This window comes from Episyrphus balteatus, chromosome 2 (genome assembly GCF_945859705.1).
Source record: "Episyrphus balteatus chromosome 2, idEpiBalt1.1, whole genome shotgun sequence".
Lineage (NCBI taxonomy): Eukaryota > Metazoa > Arthropoda > Insecta > Diptera > Syrphidae > Episyrphus > Episyrphus balteatus.
This window is the reverse complement of record NC_079135.1, coordinates 49308060-49320633: the sequence shown is the minus strand read 5'-3', so window position 1 is coordinate 49320633 and position 12574 is coordinate 49308060. Positions and strand designations below refer to the sequence as shown.

General features: G+C 29.5%; 1 protein-coding gene and 1 long non-coding RNA gene across 3 annotated transcripts in view; one reads left to right on the top strand and one right to left on the bottom strand.

Moving 5' to 3' along the window:
- The window catches only part of LOC129911747 (ecdysone-induced protein 74EF-like), a 157190-nt gene that overhangs the window by 44359 nt on the left and 100257 nt on the right, over positions 1–12574 (top strand). The gene's annotated exons all lie outside the window — the stretch shown is intronic.
- On the bottom strand, positions 2584–8487 carry LOC129911748 (uncharacterized). Its single transcript, XR_008771698.1, has 2 exons — positions 8442–8487; positions 2584–3063 (listed from the first exon to the last, which is right to left on the bottom strand). It is a non-coding gene; the product is annotated as an uncharacterized LOC129911748 (long non-coding RNA).

The following is a 12574-nucleotide window of genomic DNA, read 5'->3' as shown; positions in this document are numbered from 1 at the left end:
GCAATATCTCGAAAACTTTATATTGGAGATCCGTTAAATCCGTACAAATCGTCTGTACCGAGTTTTTAGCAAATCTATCAATCCGTTTGAGCTCTTTTTTCCAATTCTTCAAACTGAAACTTATAACGGATACAGGGTTATTATTGGCAGTGGCAACGATTGATGTCTTAATGCACGTATTGTTGGCGCCCCCTGCCAATAATAAAGACACTTGGTACTTTATATGGAACGATATATTGGCATCCCTTTTTCACCAACCATTCCTTTTAAGCCAACCATTGTTCTTATTTTACTTTCCAAAAGGGCCCCAAATTCTTGTGTGCCCAAGGGCCCCAGGATAGTTAACCAACATACATATTTAGTTCACTAGAATTCATTTTTGGCCAGCGGACAAAAATAAAAAAATCAAGTCCATTATATGATGAAAAACCGGTTCTTCACATTAAGGGATTATATTCGATAAAAATAAAACACAGTTTTTCACTGCTTAAATACAAGATTCAAAAAGATTAGTGGTGTTTTTCATGATATTTTTATTATTCAAGCTTAGGTTCAAATTGATGTTTATCATTTTTTTAAGTTAAAAACAAATGTTCTTGACTTTTTTTTTTATTAATTATCAAAATGAATATCTGTAGATCAGGGGTGTATGTCAATTTGTTTTTGTAAAGTGAAATTAGTATTTAAAAAATTTAACCTAAAAAATTGTTACGTCAAAAAAATTTGGATGCAGTATTGAAGTATGGCTTTTACTGTTTTATCCACATAATTTGTATACCTACATAAAAGAGGTGATATAGTTAACCCTCTGTAGACACACCTCTTTTTTGTGACGTGATAGGCACACGGGTGCGAATTTGGTTTATACTTTTTCATGTCGCTAGAACTTTTTTCGGTCACAATATTTTATGGAGAATCAAGTATGAAATTGATGTAAAATATTCCGAGGAATTCGAATATTGTATTCACAATTCCGAAAAAAAAAAATATTTTCACCCTTATAAAGAGACTTTTTTGTGACCACTTTTTTGAAAAATCGTAATTTTTTTATTTTTGTCATGCCAAATTCGCACCCGTGTGCCGACAGAGGGTTAATTTGGAAGAAATAATTGACAAAGGAATTTAATTTGACCACTATGAATTTCGCCCTTAGAGATTTTTGAGGGATCTTCATTTCGTTAAAAACATGTATCAAAAAAAATACTTGGTAAATTGTATGGTTTTATATGAAGACAAATTCCCTTGTCAATTATTTCTTCCAAATTAACTATTATGTAGGTATACAAATTATGTGGATAAAACAGTAAAAGCCATACTTCAATACTGCATCCAAGTTTATCTGACGTCACAATTTTTTTTTAAATTTCTCCCAATTACTGGTGCAAGTTCAAGTTTACTTCTACGGTTTGGCTTTTTGTATGATGTGTTGAATTTGTTTTTGAAACAAGTTTTTAACTATTTTTAAATTATAATTATAAAAAAATTAGAGGAAATATGGTGTGAGCGAGTAGAATATTAGTTTTACATTAATTTTTTGTGTATAAATTCAAAATTGACAAATTTTAATAAATGTCTTTGTCTTTTTTTTCAGGTACGTTCAGGAGAAGAGAAAGTGTAATATACTCGAAACGTTCGCCATAATGTAAATATAACAGTCTCATAAAATTTTTAAAAATCGATTGATAATTTTATTTCATATGCAATAAAAAAAAAAAAAAAAAAATATGCACACAAAAATATTTTGGGTTAAAAGCTGTTTTTTTTTTTAGTGAGAAATGGTACCATTGCAATTTTGTTTGAATGGAATCAAATTTACTACATTGTTAGTACAATAGGTACCTATTTTGGCATGTCATTTCTAAGAAAAATTTTTTTTTCTGACTTCAAAATGCTGGTTTTCAAAATCATACTTTTTTATCAAATATTTTTTAAAATGCATCGACCGACATTCTTAAAACCCACATCTCTTAAGGTATACCATAGAAAACTAAGTAGAAACGAAGTTGTGTGATACATAATATTCCTTTTCTTATACAATTTTTTGAATATTCATTTTTATTTGATAATTAATAATTTTTTAATTTATTTTTCAAGAATATTTAAAATTAAAAACGTTTTCTTAATATTTTAAAATGTATTGATTTATAAAATAAAAAAATGAATATCTAACAAATTGACGAAGTAAGTTAGTAATCAAACAATCAGAATTTTTCGAGGAGATGATTTTACAAAATTCTGCAAAAAAAAAATGTTAAAAAGCGTGCGCTTGTTAAAATTTTATATAAATCGACAGAAAAGGATATATGTTTATTCAAAATTAAGACACCGATTATAACTGAGTTTAGATCAAATAACTACGTTAATAACATTTGTAAAATTATTGTTGAATAATACTTTTTTTCTTAATTTTTAAAATGGTTGATAAATTTACAATTTTGCAGTTATTGAGGAAAAGGAGTTCGACTAGTCAAATCTGAAAATGCACAGAACATTTTTAGAGACCATTGTAGAAACAACTATTACTATTGTTGAATCCGCCTCAAGACTTTCTACTTTAATTGAATATAAAAAATAAAGCTGCAATATGATAACAAAAATAAACAAACATGTTTGATTTATTAAATCAGCAATTAATATAAATAATACAAATAATTCAGTACATTTATTTATAAAATAATAAATACAAATCCACCACAGAATAGCAAAAAAAAAACTACAAAACAACATCATTACCTCCAACACCTCTCTGTTATTTAACTTGATGTCCTTGAAAGTTGTGTGTTTAATTTTTTTCTAAATCAAAATTTGTTACGGAAGTCCAAGATTCTAGGAATTTAATGTCTTTAAAGATGAGTAGAGGAGTGTCTGATCACACTTAATTTAACTGCAAAAATCCCGTCAATGGTGACTTCGTTTGTCAATTGTGAATGAAGATTGACGATGCGATGCGACGTAGTAAAACACATTTTAATGGTTGTTTTCGTGTGCTTGTCTGTTGTCTCCAATTCCAATTTAAATCTAGACCAAGCATATTTAATAATAATTTGGCGTGTAGGGGCTGGTCTATAAAAATGACAAAAATAATTTAAACTATTTGTTTATACTTTTTAAATAGGGAGGAAAGTATTAGTTTCATAATAAAAACTGAAAATTTAAACAAATGAATTTCGAATTTCATATTAGACCTTTTTTTCTTGTTCCTCAGGCATCACTTTCAAGAAAAACCATTTCTCCAAAAATGAACCAATTCAATTACTGGAATCAAACAGTTTAATTGATTAATATAACAAAAAAATTGAGCAACTTTCTACAACCACTGCAACAGACTTAATTTAATTTTCAATTAGTCATTTATTTTATCAGACATAGTAATTTTGTCTGAAGGCCATATTGTGAAGTGGAGATTAGTGGCAAGTGCGCCAATGACTGTGAATATTATTAAACAGAAAAAAGGTTGAACTTTTTCTTAGGCTTATTATCCATAAGAGAATTTGTAGTTTTTACTAAATAAATTCAATGTCACAACTTTTACCTGGAAATATTTATTTTACTTAGAACAAACAGCAACTAATAAAATTAAAAAAAAAAAAACTAGCAATTTTGTTGTTTAAAATTATTACAGTAATTAGCAGTAACAAAAAAAAAATCAACAAAGAATGTCCTTCGCTCGTATAAACTGCCAATGAGACAACCAATAAAACGCAGATTCTCAGTTTGACAGATAAATTATTATAAAGAACTTTAAGCAAAATGCGCACTATAATATTTTTTTTTTTAATTCGATGAATCATATCTACAAATATAGTAACACATTGTGTGTATTATAGTACAAGAAGTTAAAATGTCAAACTATAAACATGTAATGAATGCTGAAATTTTTACATTTGTTGATCATATTGAATTTAATAGTTTTTTTTTTTTAACAGGTATTTGCCATAAAACAGTCTTTACTTACTCAAACCTTCTCGATAAAGGTTCCAACTGTTTTTATTAAACTTTGTTTACATAATGTTCAAAGTTATTAAAAAATTGATTCTGCAGAACTTATCTAAGAACTTTTTTCTCGGAAATAAATTGTTAAACTTTATTATTTTAAGAATATTAAAACTTGTTATTTTATTTAATTATTTCCGAGTATCTTCTTAAGAGGAGAAAATCGATCTACCAATGTGTTCAAAATTAGTCAAAAAGCTCTTCTGATGATTATTACAGGATTTTGTACGCGTCTTTACATTTTCCATTCCATTTATTTTGAAACTCGAAACTACCAAACTATAATTTTGTGTGTCCATTGCGGAAGTTAGTGTGCATATAATAACCAATGTCATCTTGCAAGTTAGCCGCCCCAGCAGCTCCAGACCCCACACCACAAGTTAGTGTGTATAGCTAACAGCCGTTTTAAATAAAAGAAAAACAAATATTTATTGAAAATATATAAATTGTTATTGTTGCAAATTATAACACACTAAGTGGCAACTTTTAATTTAAATGTATGGTTTTTTCAAAGAATTGCATATTTTTAACTCAGGGGAAATCGAACGGGTATAAGAAAATTGCATTATTTTTGCAAGAATAAATAAAACAAAACAAAATGTCAAGTTTTGAAATAGGCATGGTTTTTGTTAATTAAAATGAGAGAAGATCACGTAAATGAAGAAAATTAAATTTGTGTTAAAACTACGGATTTTGGATGTAGGTAATATTCTTCAAGATATAAGTTCGGCAGATGAATTATGCTAGACGCACATGCTTATAAAAAAAATTGCAGAGAAACTTTCCGCAATTTTAAGTCAATTAATTGAAAAAAAATTATAAACAACATATTACAACATTTTGTTTGTTGTTCCTCAATTTTCGAGTCATTTGACAATTATTTTAAACTTTTTGATTATTTATCTATAATATTTCTTTGAGTTGATTGAATGTCGCTACATTTTAACAGAATCAGCTTATTTGTTGAGTATCACGTGAACATTTTTCCAACCGAAATTTTCCGCCTGGGAGCATTTTTCGCTTAGCTAGTAATTTGCTCGTCACAAAAATTGAAGTGCAAAAAGAACTTTCAAAAATGAAAAAAAATTTAAAAATATGGGGTGTTTTCTGAACGTGAACAACTTTTCGCCCGGAGCTCAAAATAGGAGGAAAAGGAAATTTATTTTTTTCGGGTGGAATCTTGTTCATTTTGTTCAAAATGAAATTGAAAATTTAGCTTTGACGAAGCCTAGCTTTTGAAATAACACAAAATGTATGACAAATTAAGTCAATTTCCAGTCCTCGCTAAACGAGGGGGAATAGACCCCCAATAATATACAATTTTTTTCTTGTCTCGACCCAATTCCATTATTAATGATCAGTTTCATTTTTATCAAATAATCTACTATTCACGCAGAAAAATAATGGACCTACCGAGAGGTTCTTTCGGTGGGTTGAAAAAAATGTGTTAAAAATAACATAGTCTTGGTTAAAAACTACGTTGTTCTCTTTGCTAAAATCAACGTAGTCGCCTCGGTTAAGTTAAAATTGTTTAAAACTACCATTTATAAGGTTATTTTAACCGATCAACATGTTATAATTGATCAAGAAACTCGGCTAAAACTTGAGATATTAGTAAAATTTAACCAAGAAAGTGGGTAAGATTAAACAATTTTTAATAACCGAGTCGACTCGTGTAATTTTACCCGGATTAGTTTGCAGGTTCTATATTAACAATCTCCCTCTGTTAATTTTACACGAGTCTTACGTTGTTTTTAACCGATCGTTTTTCTGCGTGTTTAATTTACCATTCCTTTCAGAAGTCTGAAAAGTAAACGATTTCTCGGTAAAATTGTATGGTATATAATATTAAAGTTTTGGGCATTTAGTTTTTAATCAATCCCACCACAAAACAAAGCGATTTTTTTTATTTCAAGCAATAAACACACGTTATCAAACACTTTATTTACTGTGTGAAAATTATGGTAAATATTAAAAATCAGAACGAATAATGTTCGGAAATAAAACATTTTTTTTTGTCTTGAAAGTTTACAAATATTTGACACAGATGTCAAACTGAACCCTGGTATTTCTCTGCGATATTACGCTTAATTTGTATCATACAAAATAGGTAGGAGACTTTTCCTTTTTTTCGCGAATAGAAATTTTGTTGAAAATATAGGCAAATTATAAGATATCTCTTATGTTGAAAACATTAAATTTGTAGTTTTAATTATTCTCATAAACAAAATTAATGAGATACAAAATTTGGAGATTTATAAAACTACATAATCCCTTCTTGGTTACCTCAACAATCATAACTTCTTTGAAAGTTCAATGCTATAAATTTTAACAGGTTGATCTTTTTTCAATTAAATCAAAAGAAAAACTTCGTTTGGACCTTTTATTATAAATGCCAGTCAAAGTGTTGTATACATTGATTTATTAGTGCATTGATTCGAAGTTCTGTTTTTTTCATAATTTTCCAGTTTATTTTTGAATTATTATTTTTTATGAATAAATCAATGTCATATTATTATTGATTTTTTTTTTAATTTCTATAAAAACAATAGAAAAATGTTGAACTAGTTACACCCTATTGGTATTCCATTCAATATGATATTTAAGTTATGACTTAACAATAGAGAAATAAATCAATCAAACATAAAACTTTGACTTCGGAGAACTTGGAAGGTGTTTAATCTATTGTTTTTCTTGACTTTGAAATGGGTTTGAGCATAAAATGTATTTAGCATAGAGATCTCTTTTTCTTTTTTTATTTTAACACCACCCACGTTGTGATTTCGGCATCTTTCATCTTCAGCTAGCAAAGAGACTAATATATTTTGGGTTTTTTTTTTCTTGTTTATGGATAAAGAACATTTAGTTTTTCGAATTCAATAAAAAACAAAAATTAAGTTGAAGTAGAAATAAGGGATTAAACCAACACGCAGTAACTATGACGTCATTTAGTACTTTTTAATAAACTATAACCACAGATAATAAATTATACAGATGTCTTATTCATATGGAGAGAAATGATATATGAAACTGAAATTGACCAAAAAAAGACCTTCTCCAAAAGCTTTAAAATATTCAGTAAATACACACAAAATCATCTCGCTCATCTTCTTTCTTGAAAAAAACCTCTTCGTTCCTATGAGAGTGAGTGAGAAAAAAATGTCTAATTGAAAAAGATCTTTTTCAGCATTATTTTTGAAATCTCCTTGTCTGGTAAGTCTTGTCTGGTAAGGAAAAAAAATTATTCATATTTTTCTGAGCAGACAAGATATCTGTATGATTATATTATCTGTGCTATAACTATCAACACAACTAATAACTTATTATTAATAATAAATTTATTCAACTACCTAAGGTATTAAGAATTGTATTCGCAAGATCTAGCTACTAACTTTTCTCAATTAGAAATTGAATTCTTAAGATCAAGTCTCATTCAAATTCAAAAATCAATTGATTCAATACTCAATCAAACATCTGACCCCAAATACAAAAACACTGACCCTCATCAAGTTCGAAATCAACGCCATATATGAATTGCATAATAAAGCCATCATATTTTACTTCCGGAATAATAGCCATACAACTTTAAACCAATCACAACAGCAATAATAAAAAATAACTAAGTAAATACAAAAAAAAAAACAACAACAACAAATGCATTCGACCCTCCCCACCGATTGATCAGAAAAACCGATCAATGAAACAAATCGCCTCAATTGCAACCCTGAATACAAAAACCTAACAACCAATACACCCTAAGGGGTTGACAAACAGTATAAATGTGTTGTACGACTAACTCTTAGAGCTTTAATATGTCAATAAATCAATCTACTATAACTATTTTAACCGGAAATAAAACCACAAAACAAAAAAACCATTTGGAATAAGAATTTTTTTTTTGCATTCAAAAGGCAACATGAGAAGGCGCTAAAAGGTCTTGACAACCTGTCGCCCTCAGTTAAATGTTTTGAAATTGGAGACACCTTTTCAATTTAGCGCCCTTAATGAAAGCTCTCTGTGAAATACTACATCATCTTGTAAACAAAAAGCTCATCAAAAATAACGTGAAAACCCGCAAGTGCGAAGCAAAACATTACCTTGCAGTCGATTAGAGAGAAATCACATTTACAAATAGCGAAACACTTGAAATAAAATTAAAAACAAAAACAAAAAAAAAGAAACAACAAATAATAATAAATACAAAATAATAATAATAGAAAGAGTTGTCTGCGTGTGCGTGCATTTGTTTATTTTTTAGCCATGACAATCCGAGAAGGTCATCATGCTCGTAATAGACCAAACTATAACTATAACTATACCATCACAACTAACAGCAAACACATACGCAGAGTCAAGAAGCTTCCACACTTAGAGAAATTTGTACGCAATAGCAAGAGAGAAAAACGAAATCGAATGCAAAACAAAACAAAAACAAAACAATTACTTACATATAATTTGTTTTGGGTTTAAAATGAAAGTTGTAGAAATAAAATGCACGACTGGGGTCGCACGTACTTGCTCTTGCAGCTCAAAGCATTTTTATGTTAGTCTACTTGTAGATTTTAAAAGCTGGATCTAAATTTAAAAAAAAAACTGAAATTGGGGAAGAGCCGACATTTAGGGCAACATTTTGTTAAATGAAAAAATTTTTTTTTGTTATTTGACTTTTTGAGAAAAAAATAAAAATGCAGTTTTATTGCCACTGCTTTAAATATTACGTATACAAAGTTTAATCAAAATCGTTAGAGCCGTTTTCGAGAAATTCGTAATATCGTATTTTTTTGTATGGGAGGTATACGTTCTAAACGAGATATAAAAAAACAAAAAAAAACCAACTTTCAGAATTCCATAAAAATCATCTGTACCAAATTTGAAGAAAATCCATCCACCCGTTTAGGCTGTGGAAATGTGTACAGATGGACGCACAACCGCACAGACGCACAGACGCACAGACGTACAGACGCACGGACGGAATTGCGTTACCCACTTTTTCGGAATTCTCCATCATCGTAATGTTGGTTTTGATTAAAACCTCAATTTTTTTTTTCGACACGAAACCAATACTTGCCCTATAGAGCAAGTAAAAAGATGGATTGAATTTAGTTTCTTTTTCTCCTGGTGCGTTTTTGGATAGATTTTTGGGGTTTTCTATCCTTCTGTTTTGGGACTTCGAGATTTCTGGATTTTTGGGCTTTGGGAATTTTGGGGTATCCTGATTTTGAAATTTAGAATCTTGGTTCTCGTTTTTGGTTTCTTACAGAATTTTCACGGTTTTGGACCATAGACTCTCAAGATTTCGTGATTTAATGAATTTTGAACTAAGTTAAGCTTTTGTGATTTTGAAGTTTTGGATTTTAGGATTATTTAATTTTGATAGGGATACCTAATTGAATTCTATAAAATTTGGACTTTCAGGTTTTTGCTTTTCAGATACTTGCCTTTTTTGGACAATGTAATTTTCGTTATTCAGATTTCGTGGTATCGTGAGTTTTTGGGTTTTTCTGATTTTGAGCTTTTAGAATTTTAATTGTTTTTTTCTGGAAATTAACATTTTTATAAGTTTTCGTTTCTTAAAATTTTGCTGTATTTTGGGTTTTGTCAATAATTTTGGATTGGTATTATTTTATTTTCGAGATTTCTTCATTGTTGACTATCAGGTTTAGATATTAATGAATAATGAATATTGATTTTCGGGATTTTGAAGTGTTTTGATTTTTTTTTTTTTGTATTTTTGGGTTTCTCTGCCCTATTTTTGGTTTTGTCTTTTGGAATTCAGTGTTTTTTGTACAAAATTTTGGAACAATTTTATGTTGTTTTAATGTTTTCTACTTGATTTAAGGCTTGACCACAACGGAAGGGTATGCGGTAGCGGTACGCGTAATTGTATGAACAAAAATCCAAACCGGAACTTCAATGTTTAGGTGTGGTGAAACCTTTAAGTTTTCAAAATCTTGGATATAAAGGTTTTCTTGTTTTGAGGTTTTCAGTTCAGTATTCAGGGCTTATAAGATTTAATTTTAATAATTTTTATATAAATGAATTTTTTTCGATTTCTGGCTTTCAAATTTCGAGTTTGGAGATTTCAAGTTTTTTTTTCAAAAGATTTCGATTTTGAGTTATGTGGATTTAAGGGTTTCTGGATTTCCCAAACTCATTAAGGTAAGGTAAAAAGGGTAGACAAATATTAAATGTGTTTTTCTCTGTTTTGGATTTTCATCGTTTTTATGCCGTGCTAATCAAAAAGGGCGCATATCCATTTTTGTAGTTTTGAGATAAATACATTTTACTGACAAGGGAAAGAGTTGAGAATTGTAAGAGTGCTCAATTTCAAAAATGATTTTAAGCAACTTCTAGTAGGAAAATTATAATTTTTAGTTTACACAATAATTAAATATTGTTCAAGCTTGCCATATGCGTACCTATTGTTTTTTAATGTTTAGAGTTAGTAATAAATGCATTTTTCTATTGAGGAATACAGCGGAGTAATATCATTGTGCTCATCTTCATTGAAGATTTTGAGCCTCTTGGAATTTAAAATTCGCTGTTTTTAGTTAACATATAAATGAGGCATTGTTTCAGGATGTCAAATATGCCCTTAACTCAATTTTGAATTTTTGGCTCATGCGCCAACGGCAGTACAGGATTTCAGTTTTTTTTTTTAATTTTGATTTTGAAGATTTGAATCTTTTAGACTTTAGATTAGAGGACTTGGAAATTTTTAATTTTTGTAGACTATTGTAGTTTTGAGCTTTCGGATGGTCTATGTGAAATTTAGGGTAATCGGTTTTTTATATTTTCCGTTCTCTTCATCGAAATTTCATGAGAGTTGTTGGAGATTTTAAGTTTTTGTGTTTTTTGTTTTAATTTTGTCTAGATATTGGAATTATCTTCTTATTTTTTGCGAAAAAGAATTTTTTACCCAGTTGATTTTCAGGATTTTAAGATTCCATAATTTAAGATTTCCAGATTCTTGGCTTTCAAGACTATAAACAAGATTTTCGGACTTCGAGTATTTAAAAGTTTTTTTTGCAATTTGAATTATAGCTTAGAGAGATTCTGTCAAATACCTCCTGTCGAAGACTTTCACTCGAACTTACCAAATTTTGTCTTCATGAATTTATTTGTTTTTAAAAAGTTTGATATTCACTTTAGAATTTCAACAAAAAAAATTTCATTTAATTTTGTGAATTTTTTTTTTTCAGTGTAGCATATTGCTCACCGATGATAAAAAAAAGCTTTCATCTATCATTGGTTTGATGGTGAGTTGAATGGCGGTAGTCTGTCACTGTCAACACCAAAATGCCTAATAGTGTTGAGCTTTTCTATGCGGAAAAAGTCACAGATTGCGTCTATGCCGCTGCTACGCTAGCTGATATAGGCTGCTGCTGTTGCTGCAGTGGAGAGACGAAAAAGAAGATTGTATACGCGCGTAGTAGTCGAATAGTATCACTTTCGAGACTATTATGGTTCTAGCGTAAACGTGTTGATAGTGGTGTTTTTGTTTTTGAGAGGCGGTTGTAAATTATTCCCTGAGACGACAACGAAATTACTTGTAACGAAGGTCAAAATTCTAGGCACGATCGCTTGGAGTGGCAGTGCATTGCTATAGGGTGATGGTGATGTCGGCTGTTGAGACGATAGACGGATGGCGCTTTGTTTGTTTTTATTTTGCATTTAAGGTTTTTTTTTGTAGTTGTTTTTAGAATGTTTATTTAACGGCCCATCATTGTGGGTATATATCTAATGATCTTGCTCTTGGTGTGAACTTGGATCTCTATCAAATACACTTCAGTGCAGACACAAACCGACCATATACCATCATACCAAACTAACTAACAACTATAAAAACGTCAGAATGGAAATTGATATTTCGTATTTATTTTTTTTATTTTTTTGTGTTTTCGTGTTTGTCTGCTTGTTTGTTATTGTGTCGCTCATTTGTTATTATGCTTTTGACGACGCGGGATTCTCGAATTGAGTTTGATATTGGCATTGAGGTGAACTTGGATGCGGTGTAAATTATATCTTTTCTTGAAAGATCTTGGGAAAAAGCTTTTGGAGGTGATTATAATTTGATAATGGGTGGATTTGTAGTTGAACAGTAGGTTGTCTTAGGGCCCTTTTTTAGTTAAGTAATTGATTTTTGATGCTTTGCGATGTTTAGAATTTTTAATTAAAGGATCTAGATGCATATGCCAGATCAAAATCATCAATCGATTTTCAAGACTTCAAGTTATACCTTGTTTTTAGAGAAACTGATCTTCAACTCTTGTGATTATAATTTGGCTTAGTAATTTATAAGTTGTCAAATGGTTCCAAAAATGTAACCAAGAATTTTGTTAAAATAAAAAAGAAATAAAAATAAGAAAAATGAGCTTTCTTCAGTTTTTCGCCATTTAAACCCCGAAGAAAAATTTTTTGAGTATAATCATGAAATTAGTTTTGAAAGCCATAGGATTTTCCAAACTTTGACACTAAAGTCATCACTTAAGAATTAATAGCTTTCAAATTATAGCTTCCTAAAGTTATTTTTTTTTTTCAAAATCGAAAATTCTGTGCAAATTTTCTGCTCTAGGAATCT